Source organism: Thalassophryne amazonica, chromosome 4, assembly GCF_902500255.1.
Source record: "Thalassophryne amazonica chromosome 4, fThaAma1.1, whole genome shotgun sequence".
NCBI classification, from domain to species: Eukaryota; Metazoa; Chordata; class Actinopteri; order Batrachoidiformes; family Batrachoididae; genus Thalassophryne; species Thalassophryne amazonica.
The window spans coordinates 56,521,969-56,547,235 of record NC_047106.1 but is presented as its reverse complement, the minus strand read 5'-3'; the positions used below and the strand labels follow the sequence as shown (position 1 = coordinate 56,547,235).

General features: G+C 42.4%; 1 pseudogene; it reads right to left on the bottom strand.

Moving 5' to 3' along the window:
- Nucleotides 1-11,947: 11,947 nt before the first annotated feature.
- Nucleotides 11,948-23,786, bottom strand: LOC117508924 (annotated as a pseudogene).
- Between the last annotated feature and the right edge of the window lie 1,481 nt (nt 23,787-25,267).

Here is a 25,267-nt window from a genome sequence, read left to right as displayed (position 1 = left end):
CAGGGGTTGTATTTCTGTTCGACCTGAAAAGCTTAATCTCAGCACTGAGACATATTGCATAACTTCTCTGAATTTATGTGGGCAGGTAGTTTCAGATTTTAGACATGTGGGGTGACCCCTCTTACATGGGTGCAAGGCAGATAAGAACCAATAAAACTCTCTGGTAGTTGTACCACAGCTGTAAACCTTTACAGCCAAGAGAATGAGCCAGAAAAGGACTTCAGACACATCTCACAAAGCAGGAACACGACAGCTGGTAACATCTTTTTAGAAGATGACACACAATGGTTACGGACATATACACATTATATCGAACAGGAAAGACTGTTTTTTGATAAAAGATGTCAATATGACCCAGACTAGGAGGTTCTCCTTCCCAGTTTTCAGAGTTGAATGTGCAGTTTTTTTTATGGTGCTTCTTACAGAAACTTTTACACACTCACTCTTTGACTCACTGACTCCACTGTGCTTGCACTGCTAAATGCAGGGTACCTGCCATGAATTGTCAGGTTGGCATGGTAATCTAGTTGTGGCATTAACCTTTTGTCATGGATGATTTTGAGCAACTTCCACCACAATGCTATACCCAAAAATAAAGGCACATGTAGTCTTGAACACACAAAAATAGTAATTTTATTTTGAAATTCTGAGGTTTAAAAATATGTCAAACACTCAAATGCTTTAGGGGTCATAGGATTTTAGAACTTTGGTAGATAGCACCCCATAGCTTTGGATCAAATGACACAAGCCTCCAAAGATCACCATTCTTGCTGTTTTTACCCTATAAGATTCAGTCGTAGATAGTCCAAACTGTCTTTTTGGAATGTTTGTAATCAGACAAATAATGTTGTATAGTTTTCAATACGATTGGAGCATCTTTTAATTTTCACCCCTTTGTGATTGTTCAGTTGATACCTACCTGGATGCCTACTGAAAATTCAAGTGGCCAATCATTTTTTTTGTCACAAGAGCAATGTTTAAGGAGTATTTGTGCCAAATCTGGAGTTTCTATCACCATTTCTAGAAGTCCTCTGTAAATATTCAGTCATCTGCTGTACTGGAAGACATAGAATTTGTGTCACATCAACATGCAAGTCAAAGGAAATTGGTTTAGATAAGGTCAGTTTGCACAAAAGGCCCTTGCTGCCTCTTGTGGTTCCATGGTGTTGAAGATGCAGCAATGCATAACACCGGCTCATGCTCCCAGACTAGATTTGCCCTGGAAAAACACAAAAGATTTTTATTTGGGCTGATGCCCTATCTCCCCACGCTATAAATACTAAAACTGTAAAGATGAAACCTTATATAACATAGGTTTGTGGAGAACAGCAGCTTTGGTGCAAGGAAAGGTTCACTGACCCTGACTTTTTAATTGTGCTGTGATCTTTGTGGAGTCAATGGAAACCCTAATTGCAGCGCTTCAGAATGTGATCTTATAGGGTGACATATTTACAATGACATATTTACAATACATATTTATTTGTGTGTTGGTTTGTTTTTGAAGTGTGACTCAGGATTTGTGGATCACCGATCACACGCATTCATCGCTTTGCTCACTTACGCAATACTGAGACATTCTGAGGACAAAACTGCATTTGAAATTCACAAATGACTATTCACACTTCCATCCAGTAGATGGTAGTGTTCAATGCATTTTGATGTGGGGGTGGCGGTTATTTAGTGGTTTATCGGTATAAAAGTTAACTTCTCAGTTAGTGGATTAGCGATTATAGACGCTAACTTTTCGGTTAGCTGTGACCTGAGCTGACTCCACCAATATGTGTTGAGGGTAGATTTCTCCTGTTTAAAAGACTGTGTTGATGGAGGCGTTGAATGTGATACTGCAAGTCTGTAGGTCATGCAGAAGGATTTATGTCTTGCTTGAATGAGTAAATTCATGTTGATCAGAGACGTCAAGGACACTTTTGCCATTTGTTTTCATTTCTGGTTCTCATCCTGACTTTGCCCCACCTTTCCTCTTCCTGTCCCTGTGCTTTATCAAGGTTGCCTCATGTCTCCGTTTGTATTGAGCTAATAATTTACAGTGGCTTTGTACTTCTGAAAGTACCTCAGACAGTTTGGGCACATTTAGAGTGCAGACTAACAGGGTGCCTGTATAGAAGAAATAGAGAAAAATGCAGATAGCGAAAGTGTTGTATAATGATAAATAGGTTTTAGTACCACCCCCCTCTAATGAGCGCCAGGTACACTCTGTCTCGCTCTCTTTTTCCATTTCCCCAGTTTGTCTATTCTGACCACACCACAGGCCTTTTAAAGTAAAGCTTGATAAGCAGTGGCAGTTATTTATATGGTAATTCACCAAAGAAACACATCACACGTTAGCATACCGACAGTTTAGGAGAACAAAAATGAGATTTGCTGTGTTTGCGAGGGTATCTCTGTGTGAGTGTGGTTGTTTTTTTGTTGACCTTGTGGTGGTATTATTTAGAGTTCTCAGAGGGGTGGGATGACTTTAAATACCACCGCCACAGCTTTCTCTTTCCCTCACTGTTGGCAGTAGAGGTTCATCCCGTAGATCTTTCTGGCTCACCTTCCATCTTATTTTTCTCATTATTTCCCTTCTATAATTCTGAAACCTACACGTTCTTCCCAGGCTCCTTTGAAGCCAAGGAGCAGCACTTCGTCTCCACCTCCTCCTTGATATCAGCACTCCTTAACTTTTCTGTGAACCAAAACCACCTGTGAAGGGTACTTACCTTTATGGAACTTTCGATACTTTGCAGCAGCAGTCACAAGGTCAGAAGATATTTAGGTTGGCTTTGGTGCATGCTGGCTTTTATACGCCGAGGCAGTTGCTGTGATTTTTAATAAAGATATGCAGGAGCCATTTCAATACTGATGTTGCAGAGGCGATTTTAGAGTTTTAGTGTAAATATGTAAGTATCCACTGTAATGAAACTAGCAGAGTAGTTATGATGTCACACTATGAAATAACCACTGACTGAACTGGAACTTAGTAAAATTCTAGTAGGCTCAAACATTTCTGAAAGAGTTTTGGCATGAAGCCAGCAATGTCCTGCAAGTGGTTCCACTTCAAATTTCCAACTAAATGTTCACCAAAATGGTACTTCAGAATGGCAAAATTCAAGCTGGACCAGACATGTTCTGAATAGTTTTGGCATGATGCCACCAATCTCCTGGAAGTGGTTTTACTTGAAAATTCCAAGTGATTATTGACCAAAATTGCACTTCAGAATGTTGAAATTCAAATTGGCTCAAACATTTCTGAAAGAGGTTTGGCATGAAGTCAACAATTTCCTGTAAGTAGTTCCACCTGCAAATTCCATCTAAACCTTCACCAAAATAGCACTTCAGAATGGTGAAATTCAAGTTTGATCAAACATTTCCAATCATTCTGGCATGAAGCCCACAATCTCCTGCAAGTGGTTCCACGTGAACAGTCCAACTAAACATGGACCAAAATGACACTTCAGAATGGTGAAATTCAAGTCAGATCTAAATGGATTCTGCATTTTTTTCATGTTTTGTGTGACCTTGACCTTGAAAGATAAACTGTGACCTTTAAAAGTGAACTCACTGTACACCACTTACACACATATTTAAATGCAGAATATAAATTTTTCAGGTCAAGGTCAAAGTCCAAGGTCAATCAGAAAGTGTCTCCCTAAGAGTATCAGTATGAGCCAGATTGGAAGTTTCTATGGTGAAAGTTACAAAGTTATGGCTGAGCCATGGTCTTGAAAAATGAACTCACTCTGTTCTAGGATCATCTGAACCATATATTCTAATTTTATGCCAACAGATGCAGACCTGTATCTGTGAGACTCTTAACTAAGCAACAAACGATCAAACAAGCAAGCGCAGACACTCACATTGCCTCTGTCCAGCTTCACTGGTGGAGGAAATAAAACAGAAGAGTTATTTTGGGGGTGTATTAAGATTACAGGAAGAAAAAAAAAAAACACTATGTGACAGCAAATGCTTTGAGTGCAGAAGTGAGTAAAGGCTCATTTATAGTGGTGCAAGTTTGCTAAAAGTTCCATAACAATTATGCATTTTGAGATAATGCACCAAATTTGATGCAGATGTAGGCAAAGAAATGTAAAATAAATATCTGAAGTGAATACTGAAAAATGCTCCAGTCGTATCTTCCAGTCTTTATGATGAGACACATTATGGTACATTTTTCTATATACCACATTTGTCTGATTGTAAAGATTCCAAAAAGGTCCAGTTTGGACTATCTATATGAGTGAATGTTATGGATTTATGGGGTAAAAAAAAAAAAAAAAACGGCAAAAAGGATGACAAAGATCCATTTCAGTTTGTACAGGGATCAAAAGTTAAAGTTGCTTCAATTTTGGTAAAAAAGTTATGCAAATTATTGATTGAGTTAATAAGGTTTGAAAAAAGAATAGTTTGCACCATCTATCATGCTTAGTTATCACGTTAAGGGGTAACATGTCATATGTCAAAGAGTCTAATGAATGTCAACCTTGTTTGACCTTTACTTTGGAGACCAAGCATTCAACAAAGTTAAAACTATACGCTTGCAGAGCAGATCCTCATTTCATTGTTCAATCACAAACTGACACACTTGCTTGTCAATCTATTGGAAGTCTGTGCTTTTTGGACCAGAGTAAACTTTTCTGCCTCAGTATGTTTGTGTTGCCCATCATCTGGCACTACACTCTGTCACATAGCTATTTCATGGGTGATTGAGGGTTGTTTGATGACTGTGTTGCATTTTTCACAATGTGCTTTATGTTTCCATGTAATTTCTCCTCAGTTTCACAGGCCTCATCTTCACAGAGCATGTTTTCCATCCATTTTCTATACTCCCTTACTACAGTCAAGGGTCACAAGGGTGGAGGTGCATAGATGCTATCCCAGCAGTTGTAGGGCGTGAGGTGTGGTACACCCAGGACAGGATGCCAGTGTTGCCAGGTCGCAGGGCCACATATAGACAGACAAACAGATAACACCTGCGTGCACTCCTACGGCCAATTTAAAGTTTCTAATTCACCCAACCTGCATGTCTTTGGATGTGGGAAGAAGCTGGAGCACCCGGAGGGAACCCACGCTAACACAAGAACATTCGCACTCCACACAGAAAGAGCGGGAGGTAATCCCACAACCTTCTTGCTGTGAGGCATCAGGGCAAATAACTAAGACACTGTGCTGCCCAGAGCATCTTTAGTTCATTTATGTTCTTGACAGAAAAGCACCTTCATCCTGCTACAGAGAGCTTCGCAGTGGTTGAATGGAACTGACATTTGCTTTGTGTGTGTGTAGGGGGAGGGGGGTGTCCATGGAACATTTATAGAGAACATTTTAAAATGATCTTACTCAGTAAAGAAATCAAGGAAGGAGGGCGCCTGTCCTTGATTTCTTACTGTCTCATGCAAACTTAAAGGGCCCTATTTTGACACTTTGTTGCACACTGCTTGAATGGCACAAGTGCATGTGAGGCATGTCTAGTGGCATTTGTTGCACAGTACATAATCTGAGTGGAAATTAAGGAATACAGCACAAAGGGATTATAACCATCCATTTAATTAATTATGCAGGTTTTGGGCAAAACATGGGGCACAGCAATCAAAGCTTCATTTGTGAGTTAAAAGCTGAGTGCGCTTGAACCTAGTGCATTTCTATTTTGATGGTGGAATCAGTCAGTGAAAGAAGTAAGGCTTTCTGACACGGAAAGGGATCTTGCAGAAATGCATCATTTAAGGGGGCAGCAGTAATCCACCAATTCTCCCTGAGGTGTCTTTTCAGTCCCTCATTCTTGCAATATCTCCTCTTCGTACAACAACCTGACTTCCTGAGAACTGCTATTAAGATGTTAGGATTACAAAATCATCATTAAAGTTTTGTAATTTTCAATTCGGCTTTCTTGTTTCTTCGATTTTATTTATTTATTTATTTATTTATTTATTTCATTTCAGGTTCATTTTGCGTGAGTGATAAGAATAACCACTGATGCAACATGTATCCATGTGGTGAATCCCCCTTTGAAATGATATTGTGAGCCCTAACCTCCGGCCGTCTAAAATGAAGCCTACCCAGAACAGGAAAAACTTGCATTCACTTGATTGGCTACTTGAGAGTGACTCCAAAAACTGATCGCATTTCCATAAGCCCATATTAAAATGTACAACTTTAGACCAAAAATAACTATGCTTGCAGTCTGATACACAATGATAGCTTTGATCTCAAGAGTATCACTAGTTCCGGTGTGGTTACTTTGAGTGTGTGCTGCTAGCTGAGGCAAGCTCCATTACCAGAGACCACTAGCCATGCTAGCTGTAGTGGATGGAAACATCTGTCCTTTCTGAGCATTTTGCTAATATCCATAATAATATGGCTTATTGTGCAGTCAATTTTACAAATGGATCATCTGAGAAATCTTCGGATAAAAAAGGTAATCGGATAAAAAAGTACTTTTGTATTTTTAAACAATATCAGTAGTAGCAGGGCTCTCCCTAAGCAATGGCACAATGTCGCTGTGCCATCATGCAGATTTTTAAATTTAGTATGTTCCCTCTCTCTGTTTTCCCAGGTAATTATTTATTTTTTCACATTATTAAGAGTTTTGGAGCTTTGCCAAACCATAAGCCCAGGCGCTCTGTGAAATCTTCAGTCTGCGGACAGGACATTCTTTTTTTTTCTTATTGCACATTTCATTTGCACTTTTTATTACTGTGATTTATTCAGTGTTTAGTATATATTTCTACATGCCGTACAGAGCAGCTCAAACCGGAGTGAAATTCCTTGTTTTCTGTGGATACTTGGCGAATAACAAAGCCTTTGAAAAACCGGCTGTGGAGTGCTACATTTCCACAACAGCTGCACTGATAAATTAACTATAGCCTGTTAATAAAAACTCTTATCAAATCTGAAAAAACCCTTTTTTTTGAATAGTTAAACATGATTAATTTAAAATGCGCTTCCTTTCGCTTCATCTGTGGAGGTGGAGAGCAGCCAGTGGAGCAAACCACGTTTAAAAAAAAAAAATATATATATATATATATATATATAAACACACTGCTTCACTTTAAATGCATAATAAGTCAGTTTCAGACAATCAGCACAGACCCTTTTCTCTTAAAAGGCTTTATTTTACTCAGCATGTTGCTTTGTAAACTTGTACCATCGCCTGCTACATTGATTAGCGCCTACATTAGTTATGGGCATGCTCTACGGTCTTCTTCTCGGTTTTTTGTGGGAGCGTTACAGTGCCACCTACAGCTACAGCTGCTACTACAGCTTTAAACGAATCAAACATTATTTGTAATCGAATTATTCGAATTACTCAATTAATCGTTTCAGCCCTAGTTCTAGCCCACACTCCACCTCTTTACCCATTTTTAGGTTAGCTGGGACATAGGCAGAGTCAGCATTGCCAACACGGTGACACCCAGAACAGCACTCTCTGAGCTTCAAAACGGCTCTTGCAGGAATCTTCGGTAAACCTATGGGTGGTGTCATGGGGGGTTTGACAGTCGGGTATTGTCGGGACAGTGGGGTATTGCCCCTTTTACGCTGTCATTGAATTTAGACAGAGTTTTGGTTGGTCTGTAGCATAGCCACTTTCTTCTCTCTCATGATCGCAATACACCAATAGTGCCCTGACTACACCTTAATTTTTGACCAATACGCCTCATGGGTGCATCAATCAGCACAAGTACATTCACTTCTGAAACACTTGTCCTGCTTCACGTCAAGAGTAAGATAATGGCCCAATATCTCATCACATCTTTCTTCCAGAGTGGTGTTACCACAGAATATACACATGTATCTTTGTGTAACGAGTAATTACAGGATGCAGTTGGATGCAAATAATAATAATTTGCCTCCATGCACAAACCCCCAGCAAATAAAACACATCCAAAACACCTTATCAGAGTTGTTGCTGAAGAACCAAGTGAAGGTATTTTGGAAGATATATTCCTCACTGGAAAATAAAACAGCTACTTTTATGTCTGACACAACAAAAACAACAATCACTTGGGAAGTTTTCATGTAAATATACAAAATAAATGTCGCTGCATGAGCTGAGTCTGTGGTTGGTAAGATTTTCAAAGCAATGAGCGATCATTTAAGGTTTCAGAATATAACGTGAGATGACCAGATGCTGCAAAAGTCTACAATTTCCAGTCAGTTTGTTAGCAGTTTCAGACCAGAGTGCAAATTGAGGCCATGGGAAATGTTAGCTTGAATTATTCCAGTAATTAGGAGCCAGTAATGATGTATGAATCTTTGATGTTGCTTTTCCTTTAGTCATATTTTTTCTTGTATTTCTTCATATGCAGACATCCAGCTACATTTCTTTCATCTCCCTTTTTGTCTGTCTTGTTCTGGGGACTGTATAATACGAGGTCTGTCCATAAAGTATCGTACCTTTTTATTTTTTCAAAAACTATATGGATTTCATTCATATGTTTTTACGTCAGACATGCTTGAACCCTCGTGCGCATGCGTGAGTTTTTCCACGCCTGTCGGTGACATCATTCGCCTTTGAGCACGCCTTGTGGAAGGAGTGGTCCCGCCCCCTCGTCGGATTTTCATTGTCTGGAAATGGCGGAATGAAAAGGACTTTTTTTCCATCAGAATTTTTTCAGAAGCTGTTAGAGACTGGCACCTAGAAACCATTTGAAAAATGTATCTGGCTTTCAGTGAAAATTTTACGGGCTTCACAGAGAATAAGGACTTTAACTACAGCTTTAAGGACCCCTTTAAGGACGGTCGGTGCGCCGCGCTGCGAGCTGCGACGATGCGGCACAAACCACTAGATCATTTCTAAGCTGATGGCTCTGTGGATACGAGACCATCGTGTGCTCTTTCTCTGGTTATCACAAGACCTGGACATCAGCCATTTCTGGCAGATTTCACTTTTAACAAGAGATTTTGTCATGGAAAGCCGCGCGGAGGGTTCGCGCGTCACGACCGATTCACTGATGAAGCGAGACAAAGGAACACCTCCGTTTCGGAGTGTTAGAGGACAAGTTGGGACATGTCCAGCTCTCCACAAGTTCTTTTATACTCACTGGACTGGTAAGCACTGAAAGCTGAGATAGACATGTCCCAACTTGAATAGAATTTGTCTGAGAGCTGCTGGGGACAGATGAGGACAAGCTGAGTGACCCTGAGACCTCCAAGCAGAGTTTCAAGTCATAATAACCACCAAGTGTTTGACAGCTGACTTGAGACTTGTCTTGGGACTTGCTGATTCATGACTTGAGAATGACTTGATGGTGACTTACTCCCACCTCTGTCTCCGTGCGAAGGGACAAAAGCCAAGAGGTGAGGTCAAGTTCATCTGTGTACAGTGTGCCTTTTACTGTTTCTAAACATCTGAATTTTTTTTTTTGTTTTTTGTTTTTTTTTGTTATGACGACTGGAGCAGTATGCGTGAATGTTTTTGATGAATGTGAATGAATGGAACGTTGTATTTTTATAGTGTTCTGCAATCTGCTTGAGAACACTAATAAGTCCACTCTCTTTCCCGCTTTCCTCTCAAACACAGCCATCATTTGTGCAAAGCATATTTCAATCAAGCCATTAAATGTACTTTCACACAAGCTGTTTTTATTGCTGTAATACTGAATCAGGGTTCCCCCCAGAAATTTTTAGTATAGCAGTGCTGTTGGCAATTATCACCCGAGGCCAGGGGAAGTACAAGTAGGTCCTCCAGAGGAAGAAGCTCAAGCATGTTGACTGTTTAAAGTACAAATGGGGGCCATTTCCTGCAACTTCAGCCTTCAGTCTTCTCTAAATACACAACTTAAGAGACATAAGAAAATCTCCAACACCAGGTTCTTATGATAGAATGCTCTTGACTGCACAATATATAACAATCTACACTCTAAATGTACCAACTAGCTCTGGAATTAACTTAATTAGATCATGATATTTTACCTTTTACATGTGAAGTTGGAAATATATTCAAAGATTCGACCTTCCAGAATCAATAACTTCAAAGCGAATCGGCATTTTAAATCAAAAGGCACCTCTTTCCAAATGTTGTAATACAGACAAAAAAACAAACAAACTACAATCTAAAATCCCCCCCCAGTACAACCAGAAGGAGCTCATTGATGTGTGATGTGAGTTTGGCTACACATTTATTGAAAAACAATTCCAAAACAAACTATTAGAACTATTTGATTTTTCCCATCTAAGTGCTGTACTACAACCAGAGGGAGATCATTGACGTGATGTGAGTTTGATTGAATTACAAGCAATAAATAAAAGTTTATTGAGATTTTATTTTAATTTATTACAATAAATACAATCCCTGAAATGATTTAATAGTATCTTTTTTCCAATCTCAGTGCTGCAGTACAACCAGAGGGAGTTCAGTGATGTGTGATGTAAGTTTGGTGGCACTTCAACCCATAAATGTGACATGTTTGAGATTTTTTTTTTTTTTTTTTTTATCAAAGCAATCCCTTTTGCCTTGGTAATTTGTTTTCGGCCCTTGAGTGTTTCCTTTCACCGTGGTAATTTGTTGATGGTCCCTGAGCTGCATGTCAAGATCAGTGTAATTCATAAAGAAGGAGGACGTCTCATTTTGGGGCAACCACGGTTTTGGTCAGTTGTAGTTTGTTGTCTGCATTACGTTTTGGAAAGAGGTATCATTGGATTTAAAACGGCGATTCACTCTGAAGTTATTAATTCTAGAATGATCCCCAACTTTACTCTGCAGAGAGCCGCAGCAAATCTCACAACACACACACAGAGCAGAGGATATTATTATTATTTTCCTTCACGAGGGACAGTAACTTCAGCTTATGAACTGGCGACCCGGGGGACATTAATGGTCCAGTCCATGCCAGAGAACCACGTCATGGGCTGCCTCAAAAAATCATGTTAATGAGGAACATATAAAAACTTCAGTGTGAAACAGGTGGACAATTCTCGCTTCTGCCCGCAACAGAAAGGAGTCCCGTTTATTGACTGTAATCAGCTGAGGGGTGACTATTGACATCTTTTAATGGCTTTGACAGAGGTTGAAGACTATATTGTGGCTCAACATATATTAAACATAAAGAAATTATCATTTTACCACTGCACACCCTCAAAAACAACATACCGGACCAACTGCAGCGTAATTTTTTCAGGCAGCAGTATAACTGCCCGTTACTCTGTTAGAACGCCAGTGAGAACCCTGTGAACTTGACAATGGTTGATGACTCAAATAAAAAACATTGCGAGATGGCGCCACAGTATAATGCTGCTATGATGATACTGTAACAGTTATCCCATTGTCTGGAGAGAACCCTGTTGAATGATGAAAGCATGTGCTTACAGTGTGTACAGGATTATAGCTGACAGTGGATATATTCTCTATTAAATATATAATGTTCAGATTGTCACATGTGGGACACATGAAAGGGACTTTTTCCACCTTTCTTTGGGCAAGTTATGGACATTTGTCGCAGTGTTACCCATCAATTCAGCCATGTCGGTGCATTTACATGGAGGACGCATGCCTACATTAAATGGTGTTGTTCCCTGCAGCATTCAATATGAGCGACATGCGCCAAACAATGAAACAACAGCCTATTAATGTAGTATGCTAATAGAAATAACATTTTTGTCAGCTGTGTGTAGCTTCGTCTGTTAAAACCTGTTAATGTATGATTACTGAGAAAATAACCAACTCATAGCTTTTAATACCCACATCAAAGCAAACTGTTATGAGAACCATCTTGCAGACCCCATTCAGTACTTTAACATTCCCCATAATCCCCCTGGCGGCCCCCTGCACTTCCCAGAATGCACTGCAGCGCCAGTAGAGTTCCAGCGTCTCACAGTGCATGTAAACAATAGCTAGTGAGGATGTAGTAAATAGCCTGTAGCTTAGAGGGTTTAGACTCGAAGATGGGTGCTTGTTCAGCCTTATTTCATTACACACAAAGCCACCTATGCCCCATCTCTTTATCCTTTTATGCTATCATCATGGCTTGGCTAGAGTCAGCGCTGCCAACATGGCGATGCCCAGATGTGGGCTCCATATCAGCTGTTCTGAGTCTCTGTAGAAAACCTATGGGTGACGTGATGCAGGATTTGGTCAATACATATGGCAAATGGACTGCATTTTTAGCGCTTTTCCATTTGCATCAGACGCTCAAAGCACTTTACAATTATTCCTCACATTCACCCATTCACACAAACACACAAATAGACTCACACACCGATGTCAGGGTGATGTCAGCCATGCAAGGTGCTCACTACACACCAGGAGCAACTTGGGGATTAAAGACCTTGCCCAAGGGCTGTTCGTGATTGGGGTTTGAACTGAGGATCCTCTGGTCTCAAGCCTAACGCTTAACCACAAGACCATCACCTCCCCGTCTATGTTGTTTAAGCATTTTTCAAAGTTTTATTCACAGTAAATTTACTAAATTACTGCATGGCTGAAAAAAATTAACCAGATGTCCTGATAATACAGTGTACATAGCAAATGTGATGAATGTACTGAATATTAAAGTGTTCAGTTTGGAAGGAACACAAGCGGACCCGGCGCCACGAGGGGGCGTTTGGGGGTGACGCCCCCTCACGTCATCAACCTCGCCCCCTCAGATGTTAGAGTTATCAAAAAATAAAAATAAAAAATAAAGAAAAAGAAATACTGGAAAATATAGCAAAATATTAGTAATTCAATAATATCATGTATTTAACAAATAAACCAAATTAATTAAATAAGTAATTAATTTTAAAACAAACGGATATGGCGTGTGTCTGTGTTCAAGCAATTTGATAGGTTGAGGGTTGCGCTTGTCAGTGCGGCAGAGGGCAAGCTCGATTTATTCAAGCAGTGTCAAGGGCCTTTCACACTGCAAGCTTCAGCCACTGAACTATATACTGACAGTATATAGTATATAGTCAGTATACTGTCTTGGTGAAAAAGATGGCGCCAGTGTGCACAGCATGCCGTCTGTTTCTCTCGCTTTTTTGTGTGTTTTTGGTGTTTTGCAGTTTTAACACTTCACAAATTGAGTCTCTGCTGGTATATGATCGCCAGTCCCTCTTGGATCTACAACAAAATGTTGGAGTTTTAAGTGTTTTTAACCATTATGGATCGAAACCTCTACCCCCGCTCCTATCGGAAATACCATCTCACCTGCTCCGTGCCCCAGCTCCGTCTTCCCGGAGGAGGTGTCATCGGCGCCGTGGTAAACGCAGCGGCCGGACGGTAAAGGTAAGGATTCTTCTGGCACACTCATCTCGTGGATTACATCCTGCACAGGGTTCGTGGCGCTCCCTTACGGTGCCCTGGCGTTTCCTTGACCCTATTGATAGCTGTCTGGTAGCTGTTGCCGGTGTGGATGACGTCAATTTCATGTTACACAATTCGGTGTCCCCACGGCTCCGCCGGCGTGGGAGAAATCTCCGTAACCTGAAGACGCCGCTCTGTGTTCAGCGATCCGCTGGGCTACAAGCTCCAGTTCCTACCAGAATTTGCCTTGTGTATGCCAGATCCCTGGCAAACAAAAGTTTTATTCTCAGGGACTTATTTGATACCCGTGATCTGGATTTCCTTTGCGTTACGGAGACGTGGATGAAAGCTGGTGAGTGCAGCCCTGTCGTGGAACTTTTACCGGCCGATTGCTCCTTTTTTAACTCTCCATGGACATTGGGCCGGGGTGGAGGAACGTTGACTGTTTTTAAAAGTTATTTTACCTGCAAACAGTGTCCTGCTTCCTTCTCCAGTTTTGAACTGACTGTTTTTGAGGTTGGTTGCAAAGACCCAGTGCTCTGTGCCGTCATCTACCAGCCTCCAAAATACAACAAGGAGTTTATAAATGAGTTTTCAAACTTCCTTGCAGGACTGTTGCCCTACTATGATAGTCTTCTTCTTGTTGGCGATTTTAATATCCATGTCTGCTGCCCTGACAAGCCCATGATGGAAGATTTTTTAAACTTAGTGGACTCTTTTAATTTGAAGCAGTGGGTGTCTGGCCCCACACACCAACATGGACATACATTAGACTTGGTTTTTTTTCCCATGGTCTGCTTGTGTCAAACTTAGAAATCGGTGACTTTGTTTTTTCTGATCATGCACCACTCTTTTTTAGTGTTGAACTCTCTTGTGTACCTGAGAAGTGCTGCGCATCTGTCAGACTCCGTCGGGCTTTTAACCCCCTCACTGCTGAACATTTTTCTGCTGCCTTCTCTGCTGCTTGTGTGGTCCCCGTTTCACCCACGGCTGATACGGAGGAGCTGTGCTGTCGGTTTAACTCCTCCTGCCTTTCTATAATGGACTCTGTGGCTCCTCTAAAACCCAGGCGGTCTAAGTCTAGATCTGAACCCTGGCTTAATGAGAGAACCCGTGCTGCCAGACGGGAATGTCGCAGAGCTGAACGGAGGTGGAAGAAGGACAAGCTGCAGGTTTCATTTCTAATTTTAAAGAACCGTTGGGGCCACTATCAAAGCACTGTCAAAGAGTCCAAAAGAGAGTATTTGTCACACATTGTAATGGAAAATTACAAGAAACCCGTGTATTGTTCAGAACAATTGACTCTGTCCTGAATGTACCACAGCTTGTTTGTCTGGAAACATCCACTGACTTATGTAACAGTTTTCTACATTTTTTTTATTGACAAGGTTGCTTCTGCAAGAGCTCTCATTTCTCCACCCAACTTTGACCCCTCTGTCTCTGCTCCCTGCCCAGCGGTTTTTAACAGATTTGAACCTGCGACTCTGTCACAGTTAGAGGATGTGGTGGCTCATTTGAAACCATCGGGTTCCCCTCGTGATGTGTCCCCCTCCCCACACTTTTTTAAAGAACTTTTTCCTACCTTAGGGCAGTCTGTTCTGACCATTATAAACAGCAGCCTATCCTCCGGTGTTGTCCCTGTTAGTTTTAAACACGCAGTCGTTCAGCCTTTGTTGAATAAGCCTGGCCTCGACAACACTGAACTATTAAACTTTAGGCCTATCTCCAAGTTGCCATTTGTCTCCAAGATCCTGGAGAAAATTGTCTATGCACAACTTTTAACTTACCTTGATGAACATAACATTTCAGAGGTTTTTCAGTCTGGTTTTAAAATGTTGCATAGCACAGAAACTGCCCTTTTAAAGGTTTTTAATGACATTTTAATGGCAAATGATAGCGGCAACCATGTCATTCTTGTCCTGCTTGACCTGACTGCTGCTTTTGATACAATTGACCACAACATACTGATAAATCGTTTGCAGCAGCTTGTGGGCATCGGTGGTAGTGCCCTGGACTGGTTCAGGTCCTACTTAACTGGTAGGACTATGTGCGTTGGCCTCAGGGTTTGTGAGTCCTCCTCCGTTCCACTTTTATATGGGGTCCCACAGGGTTCAATTCTTGGACCCCTACTCTTCTCCCTGTATTTACTTCCCCTGGGGTCCATTCTCAGAAAGCATGACATCAGCTTCCACTGCTATGCTGATGACAGCTAGCTATATGTCCCCCTAAAGAAAAATTATGCCTCTTCTCTTAAGCCCCTTTTGTCCTGTCTTGAGGATGTTAAAGCCTGGATGGCATTGAATTTTCTTAATTTTAATGAAAAGAAAACGGAGGTAATTGTTTTTGGCCCTAGCAACTCCTGTTCTTCCTCACCTGTCGACCTGGGGCCTTTGTCAGCCTTTTCGAAATCTACTGTCACAAACTTGGGTTTTAAGATGGACAACGATTTTAAACTGGACTACCAAATCAGTGCAGTAGTCAGATCAAGTTTCTTTCACTTAAGGCAGCTTGCTAAGGTTAAGCCTTTTCTTGCACATCAGCACTTTGAAACAGCAATCCGTGCTTTTATTACCTCCCGGCTGGATTACTGTAATGCACTTTATTATGGAATTAGCCAGTCCTCCCTTGCATGTCTTCAGCTAGTTCAGAATGCTGCTGCCCATCTGCTAACTGGTGCACGTAAGAGGGAGCACATTACACCTATCCCGGCCTCCCTCCACTGGCTGCCTGTGCATTTTAAAATTCATTTTAAGATTCTTTTATTTGTTTTTAAATCTTTAAATGGCCTTGCCCCGCCCTACCTCTCTGAGCTGCTTCATTGTTATGCCCCTGCTCGCCACCTCCGGTCAGCTGATCAGCTCCTCCTGGAAGTGCCGAGGTGTAAGCGTATGCTCAGAGGGGGCCGAGCTTTTTCTGTTGTGGCTCCAAAGATGTGGAACGAGTTACTGCTCCACATCAGGCAGGCCTCTTCACCTTTTGTTTTTAAAACTAATCTTAAAACCCACTTTTATGCACTGGCTTTTAACCCGGAATGAGCTCTTGATCTGTTTTGGTTGTTTTAACTGATTTTACTTGTTTTAGTTAATTTTTTTGGAGGGGGGCTTTTTTTTTTGTCCTTTGTGGTTTGTTACCTTTTATATGTCCCCTTGTGTACAGCACTTTGTTTCAGCTGCAGCTGTTTTTTTTTAAAGTGCTTTATAAATAAAGTTGATTTGATTTGATTTGATATATAGTTCAGTGGCTTCAGCGCGACTCTTTAACGCTTTGTAACGCCAGGCCGGTGCGTTTCCAACGCGTCATGACGTCAGACGTGTCGCTTCAGAAGCGGCAAGGGGGCAGAGATTGTGGCCACGTCACACTCTGGCTGTTTCCACAACCTGAAAAAAGTTCAGCGATCGCCATCTTGAATTTGCCTCGCCTGAACCACAAAAAAGCTTTAAAAAACAGTAGTAGAACGATTCTCCCATCACCCTGCTGGGAGAAGCTTTTTTTCCAGCTACTTTTCGGAGTGACGCCGACCGAGGGAGGACTGACGACTTGGTGGGATATCGATCGAACCGCGACAGCGGGCCGACCCGCACAGAGAAGCTGGCCTTCAGGCATCATTCCTGGGCAGACCGAGGCAGGCAGCCGGGGTGATGGAGCAAACCCACTCAGTCCAAAATCTCTTTTTGGATATATGCGAAGTCCCAGTTTGCCCAACGGAGGTTAGTTCTGCAGCTTTATCAAGGTGAGGATAAAATGAAAGTAAAACGTGACATTTGCACTGCTGTGAAGGTTTAATGATCGGCTAACGTTAGCTTAGCTTTTTAGCACAGTTGATCTGAGTGAATGCTTTAATTTGTAGATGGTTCAGTCTTTCTTATTTTTACCAAATAAAGCTACAGCTTTTTTTCAGACACCACAAAAGCTCAACCTTAAATAACTTATTTTTTCATGAGTTTTTTTTTTCCATCTTTTTTTTTCTGTGTTTTTCCCTTTTTTATATATAAACTGTTTAGTGCTTCTTTATATTTAAAGAAATATTTTTATTTGTCCCAATCAGGAACATTTGCTGTGCAGACAACCAAACTTCCATTGATGAGCTGATCACCACGAAGTCCAGTCGAAAGAAAACATCTCTGCTCTTCAAAATAGGACAAAGTGTCTTCAGGAACACCATCAGAGTTCAAAGCTGCAGAAGAGACCTTCATCTGGTACCGAGAATCCAGCATAACATCACATGCTTCTAAATAAAAGTCTCTTTGAACAGCAACTGTTTTATTATTTTTTAAAAAGCTGTTTCATTTTATATTTTAACAATAAATGAACGGATCATTAAAAATGTCCAAAAGACATTTCAAAAGACATTTGCACAGGTAGAAGCTCTCCACGTATTGTGCTCAAATTCATATTTTAGAAATGACTCTGTCCTGATAACATTAAAGGCAATTACATATTTTGACAAAATTACAAGTTTAAATGACTATATAAAAAAAACATCATGAGGTTTATGTCACAGAAATCCTACTTTACAATCACACTCCATTTATAATAAACATTTGTATTTATTTAGTCAGGTTGAAAAGAGATAAATAATCTACCAAACTTAAAAAAATGTACAAGTTTCCATGTTATTTTATTTGTCTAAAAATAATGTCCAAGGTTCCTTATGTTAAACAAGAAATTATCTAATCTGAAATAACAGCTGGTTTTAATTTACAGATGAAAGGTTTCTAAAGAACCACTTATTGATTTATTTAGCTATTTTAATTACAAGTGTTCTAAACTTTTTTTTAACAGTAATCAGAAATTTTGAGGTAACAAACAACAACAAAAAAACAATTCCAATGATTTTTCTTCAGAAAACTGCTCTATAAATGAGCAGTCCTGTCACACCTTAATGTTTTGTACAGATCAGTGGTTTCTGCACCAATCAGATTGGTGCAGAAACCAATCCAAATGGACCAATCCATTTTGTAGAGATCAGTGGTTTCTGCCACGAGTCTTCCGTGTTTAGGCCCGACGCATCATTCCTATTGGACAACGCGAAGGTACGTCACAGCTCAGACTGTCGAAAGTTGGCGCACCTCATCTTGACAGAACACCGGCTCTGTGTGGTATGCAGGAGATCACTTGACCGAGGGTCTATACGTTCAAATAATAATTAAAAAAATACTGTCATCACTCTTTACTCTTAGTCTCTTACAACGGTGTAGCCTAAATACACAAGCTTTCCAGGAGCGCACCCAATTCATTATGCACGCTCAGAGGCATGTCCCCTCCAGTGTGCACTTTTTTTTGGGGGCGGGGGGTGACCTTGCCCCCTGTGATAAACTCATCGCCCCCTTAATATTTTTTTTCTGGCGCCGGGTCTGAGCACAAGTGTGTATATATACATATGCATGTATGTGAACACAAGTGTGATCCATAAGTAAGATTTGTGGCAGTCCTTTCTGTGATAATCCATGGCTTCATGGCGGTTATCAATTGTAAAGTATTGTGTGTGAACACACAAAGGTTGAGGAATCAGCTGCACTGAAAGAAATCCATAGAAGCCATTAATCAGAGGGCTCTATTTCTCAGCGATCTCATCTAAATCGTACAGTGAGTCTGCGGCGCTTTGTTACATTAGTGAGATTATTGCACTTTCCATTGCGCTGTATCCCAAACATTAGTTTTATAATTCCCTGATTTCCATGTTTATTTTTGTCATCTCTGACCACAATGTAAAGACTTCTACACCCTGTTTATCTACACTTAATGTTTATCTCAGGCTGTAATGGTGTCTAACACCACTATTGATTGCAAGAGCAATTAATAAACAAGATAAGGAAAACTTTGGTATCGCTGTCTAACCTAACATAGCCCGCTGAGTAGAACTGTATCAGCAACAATTAAGGCATCTCACAGCTCACTTCACCTGATGAATTTATGTTTGAATTTTTCATAACCTTAGCACTATCTGTGAGTGAACAGCTGTGATTGGTTGGTCTCATCTCCCAGTTCACCTGTTTGGCTCTCGGCCCTATCTAGTGTAGTTTGTGGTTAAAGTGATACTGTACGTTTCTCCTGGACATTATCTGGATGGCCGTCAGCTGGATTGCCTGATTTAGAGACCATCCGAATGATGGCCAAGCTCACTTATCTTTACTGTGTTCCTGTGACCTAAGGTGGCACACTGTGGCCTGCCTTTGAGCCCCACTGCAGCCAGTAACTTCTAGCTATTTGATTAACTGGCACAATTCATTTCCAGTGCAAATGAGTTAAGTGCAACACCTTCTGCTGCTTTTGGCTTTGCTACAGGTAAAGATGAAGACTGGCTGAACAGCATCTCAGTGAGTGGGCAGTTGGAGGATAATTAACTTGACATGTAATCCAAACGTGAAAGAGGCTAAACGCTGTTGTTTCTGGTTCAGTTATAGCTCCCTGTAGCCTCAGGACTGCTGAAGTCTGTGTAATTGTTTTAGCAAAGAGCCCCCAAGTGTTTACCCATAAAATAATTTTATATTGAGTCACGCAACTGAAGATTTGCAAATCTTGGCAATTTGTGTTGTATTTTAAATTCTATAAGGACTTTATTTTTTCTGGCTTGAAACACCACATTGCATTTGTCATTTCATTGTGATCAAATACGAGTTTGTTGTTTGAGACTATACTTTGAGACTGTTTTTTTCTCTTAGCCTGACAGCAGCTATATTCCACTGCTTCAGCGTTGAGGGTAAACAAGTGACGAGATCCAAGAATTAAGTTTTGTCAAATGGTACCAGGTATAATTCCTAACGGAACACCCAAAAAACTAAGTCTCACTGAGCCAGGTAGTGCTAGACTTGTATAATGGTAAAGGGCCATTATACGTAGTCTGGACAATGTGGAACTTGAAAAGACACAAACTTAAAATGGTAAATGGACTGCATTTATATAACACTTTTCCATCTGCATCAGATGCTCAAAGCACTTTACAAATAATGCCTCACATTCACCCCAATGTCAGGGTGCTGCCATACAAGGTGCTCATTACACACGGGAGCAACTAGGGGATTAAAGACCTTGCCCAAGGGCCCTGAGTGATTTTCCAGTCAGGCTGGAATTTGAACCGAGGATCTTCTGGTCTCAAACCCAACTCCTTAACCACTAGACCATCACCTCCCCCAAAAGCAAGTTCCATGATCTCTTTTGTATCCCATAAACAACTCTGTAACAACCCAGTGACAGATTGTGATATTGCACACAATTTTTGCTCATTACAGATTTTAGTCTTTGTCATCCATTCTGAGCCTACAACCCCAATTCCAAAGAAGCTGGGACGTTGTGTAAAATGTAAATAAAAACAGAATACAATGATTTGCAGATCCTCTTCAACTTATATTCAATTGAATACACCACAAAGATAAGATATTTAATGTTCAAACTGATAAACTTTATTGTTTTTGTGCAAATATTTGCTCATTTTGAAATGGATGCCTGGAACACATTTCAAAAAAGCTGGGGCAGTGGTATATTTACCACTGTGTTACATCACCTTTCCTTCTAACAACGCTCAATCACAGATGTGTAAGTTGCCCATGTCATGGGCACTAACACTCCCCCATACCATCACAGGTGCTGGCTTTTGAACTTTACACTGGTAACAATCTAGATGGTCTTTTTCCCTCTTTCATCCGGCGGACACGACGTCCATGATTTCCAAAACAATTTGAAATGTGGACTCATCAGACCACAGCACACTTTTCTACTTTGCATCTGTCCATTTCAAATGAGCTCGCGCCCAGATAAGGCAGCAGTGTTTTTGGATGTTGTTGATGTATGGCTTTCGCTTTGCATGGTAGAGTTTTAACTTGCACTTGTAGATGTTATGACGAACTGTATTAACTGACAATGGTTTTTTGAAGTGTTACTGAGCCCACACGGTAAGATCCTTTACACAATGATGTTGGTTTTTAATGCAGGGCCACCTGAGGGTTCGAAGGTCACAGGCATTCAGTGTTGGATTTCGGCTTTGTCGCTTACGAAAGTTCTCCAGATTTTCTGAATCTTCTGATTATATTATGGACCATAGATGGTGGAATCCCTAAATTCCTCACAAGTGAATGTTGAGACAAATTGTTCTTAAACTGTTGGACTATTTTTTTTCATGCAGTTGTTCACAAAGTGGTGATCCTTGTTATGTGTCGGACGCGGTCGGAGCAGTGCAATGGTAAGAGCATTTGCATGAATTGAAAAATGGAACGTTCCATTCAGCTCATGAAAATATTCATTCCACTGCACAAATAAAAAAGCTTCATTATGTTATGTGTCGGACACGGTCGGAGCACCGACACAGCGTTTGACAGGACCCAGCACGAAATAAGCAGAGCACGGTTCAAAAGATAACAGAATTTAATAATCATAATAAGTGCAGTGATAAACAACCAAAAATATCTGCGGTCTGGTCAGGTGAAAACACGGCGCGCTCTCAGCAGCGCAAACGGTCCGGAGCCACAGCAGTTCGGACCCAGGGACCCCGCCGACACCACCCCAGGTGGCCGCGACAAACCGAGTCTGTGAAGAAAGAAAACATGAGGTGAGTCCAACACTCTCCACCCAGAGAGACACAGCTCAAAGGGTGCACACAATCAGCAACACTTCCTGGCTTAAATATATATCAGCTTCTCACCCTGCAGGCACGGAACAACTCAGTTCAAATCTCCACTGCAGCAGAAGCTGATTAGACAATTAGCATAACGTGACAGCTCAATACAACAAGGTGTGAGGGACACCAAATCCACTGTCATTACTTCATAAAAGTCACCAAAACCAAATTACCTCAGGAAGTGTGCTGAAGAGCGTGAGACCTCACCCAATCCTCCTTCACAGACTGTGGCGTCAAACCTGGAGCGGTCTCTGCGTCCGTAATGGTGAGATTGTTCTCCTGACGTCGAGCTCACACGTCTGCTCACAAAGTCGAGTCTCTTGCAATCACACACTGTGCATTCAAGGTTTAAATGCAGCAATCTCTGATCAAGACAGAATACACCACAGCTGTGAGTCCTGATGACCTGCGCATGAAAACAAGCCTCAGGTGTTCAGGGTGAGGTCCTAATGCTCAGCCACTCAGTCCTGAATGCATACCACCTGGTGGGAAAAACAGAAACCAAGCCAGCCAAACACCCCAGCACATAACAGTACCCCACCCTCACGGGAAGCCCCCTGGCGACCACACGAACCTGGGCCAGGAAAAACACCCCCCTCCAGGGACCATGGCTGGGAGCAAAAAAAAAAAACACCTCCTGCGCAGCTTCAGCTCCGTGTGCTGACGATCCAGCTGAGAAAGCCTGTCTCCAAGAGCCGAGCGTTACTGCGCTCTGAAGACAGCTCCGTCGTCAGCTGCTCAACCTCATATGAATTTCATCATGCGGTCATTGACCCTCTCAACGTTGAGCTTCTCTTCTAGTTTCTCCTTCAGCTGGATGATACGAGCCTCCAGCCGCCTCTTCTCTGCCAACAGGGAACTCTGTGTTGAGATCTCATCTCGGAGCTCATCCTTTCACTCCTTGAGCCTGTCTGCAGTAGACAGGCTCCTCCTGGATGTGTAACATGTCTCCCTCCATGGCTTTATGCTTCTTATCACTGTCTTTAGCATCATTAACTGCTTCATCCCCGAACCTTCACAGCTCTTCCAGTCCTCTCATCTGGTCTTTCATTCGGGCCTGCAGTTTCTTCAAGTGCTATAAGACATTATTGTGATTTTCAGTAGCGTCTTCAAGATGGCCTTCAAGCCCTCCCAGATCTAGCTCCCGTTTCTTCTTGGCACAGTGGGCCTGGAAACATTACCTATATACATCCTCCAGCTGAATCTTCATCCCCTCCAGTCGCTGCTCCATGGCACGCTCGGACCTCTCCACAATATGAACTCTTTCCAAAGTCATCCGTCTCGGTCTTGAGCACTTTATTAAATCGGTCAAGTTCATCTTTCAGGTCTGTAAGAGTCTTTAACTCTTGCCAGGGTCAACACTTTTGTCTCCTTCTCCCTGGCCTCCGCTTCGGCACGATCATACTCCTCTGCACATAGAGTAGCAATACGTTTCTCTTTGGCCCACATCTGGTCAGACTTCCTTTGCTTCCTCTTCAGATTGGAGACGATCTGCCGAAGGTGGTCCTGGTCCACCATGAGGTCATCCGACTCTTGCTGCAAACGGATTCCTGTCTTATCCAGTTTGTCCATAGGCTGAACTTTTCTACTCCAGCTGCCGCTGAACACCGTCCAAACTCCCATTGGACTCACTTGAGGCCCTCTTCAGCCCCCTCTACTGACAAGGCGTCCTATCCTGCCTTTGTCTTCCTTTCAGCCAGCTGGGTCTAGAGAGTAGAAACTGGCTTCTCCACAGTCTTCTTGCTCTCTTCCTCTTTGTTCAGCCTCTCCCGCAAAATATTCCCCTCATCCTCTATCTGCCCTAGGTGGATAGAGAAGCAAGGTGTCCCATGGATTTCCTCTTGGAGCAGCTCATGAGTATCCTGCAACTGAGACTCCAGTGCAGAGATATCTTTTGTTAAATTTGATGGTCTTGCCTTCTGCTTCAGTTAGCAGACCTGTTAGGGTCTCCACCTCTGACTGCATCTTTGCATTCATTTCTGTCAACTCTTGCTTCTGTCGTTCTCTTTGCTCAATTGTGGCCAGGAGTTCTTGAACCAGTGCATTCAGCCATCTTTCGACTATATTTTAGAGTCTGCTTGGTCAAAAAACAAAAAACAAAAAAAATAAAAATAAAAACCCAATAACCCCCCCAGGGAACACCACAACCAAACTCCAGGGGTGCAAACTGGGAGAAAGAAAAAAAAACCCCAAACAACCATACCAACCCCCCCCCCCCCCTCCCCAGAGGACCGTCCCATCAAACCCCAGGAAAAGGAGAAAAGAAAAAACAAACACGACCCAAACTTAAGCTTGCAAAAAAAAAATCTAAACCCCCCCCCTTCCCCGGACGACATGTAGGGACCAACACCCCCCAGAGGACATCCCGCCAGCTCCAGGAGTAATAACCACAGCCGAGGTCCCTCTGGGATCCAAAGTCACCCACGGGGGCTCCCAGCGCCTCCCAGAGGACCGTTCCATCAAACCCCAGGAGACATCCCCCCCATGACTAACAACAGACCCAGCCCTGGCCGTCTACGGCTAGATGGTCCCACAGTCATTTCCCCCCCAGAGGACACCACAGTCACACCCTGAGGGTGGAAACTGGGGGGGAAAAAAAACATACAAACAAAACAACAACCCCAACCCCACCCCCTCAGCGCAGGGGAAACTGGAAGTATGTCCAGTGTCACCAACCATGACTATACCCCAAAAGTCAACCGGGAGGAGTGGAACAGTGGTAATGACGTACGGCACAAGATGGCGCCACCCCTCTGACTTTTAAACCAGCCACCAGCTGCGGGTATATTCCACTGCCCCAAACCTTAGCTACGCCGATGGCGTACGGCTCAAAGGCGCGCTGAAGCCGGAGGTGGAACAGGGAAGTAATGAAAAACACCCCTAAACCCCCCCCCCATCCGGGTGCAGAGGTTACCTGGGAAACGCCCAGCATAACCGAACTGCACCATCCCAGCAACGCCAATGGCAAACGGCACAGAGACGCGCCAAGGCTGGAGGTTGTAAAGGGAATGTAAAAAAAAAAATAATAATACCCCAAACCCCCCCCCCCCTCCCGGGTGCAGAGGTTACCTGGGAAATGCCCAGCATAACCGAACTGCACCACCCCAGCAACGCCGACAACGTACGGCTCAAACGGCTGGGGCCGGAGGAGAAGACAGGGAAGAAGAAACCCCCCCCCCCCCCCCCCGGGTGCAGAGGTTACCTGGGAAACGCCCAGCACAACCAAACTGCACCACTCCAGCAACGCACGGCTCACACGGCTGGAGCCAGAGGAGAACAGAGGGAACAACAAAAACAAAAAAAAGAGAAAAAGAAAAAACAACCCAATAACCCCCCCCCCCCATCACCCCCCAGAGGACCGTCCCATCAAACCCTGGGAGGTGAAACCAAAAGAAAAAAAAAAGAAAGACCAGACAAACATAAAGTCACCTGGGTCAACCTATGCT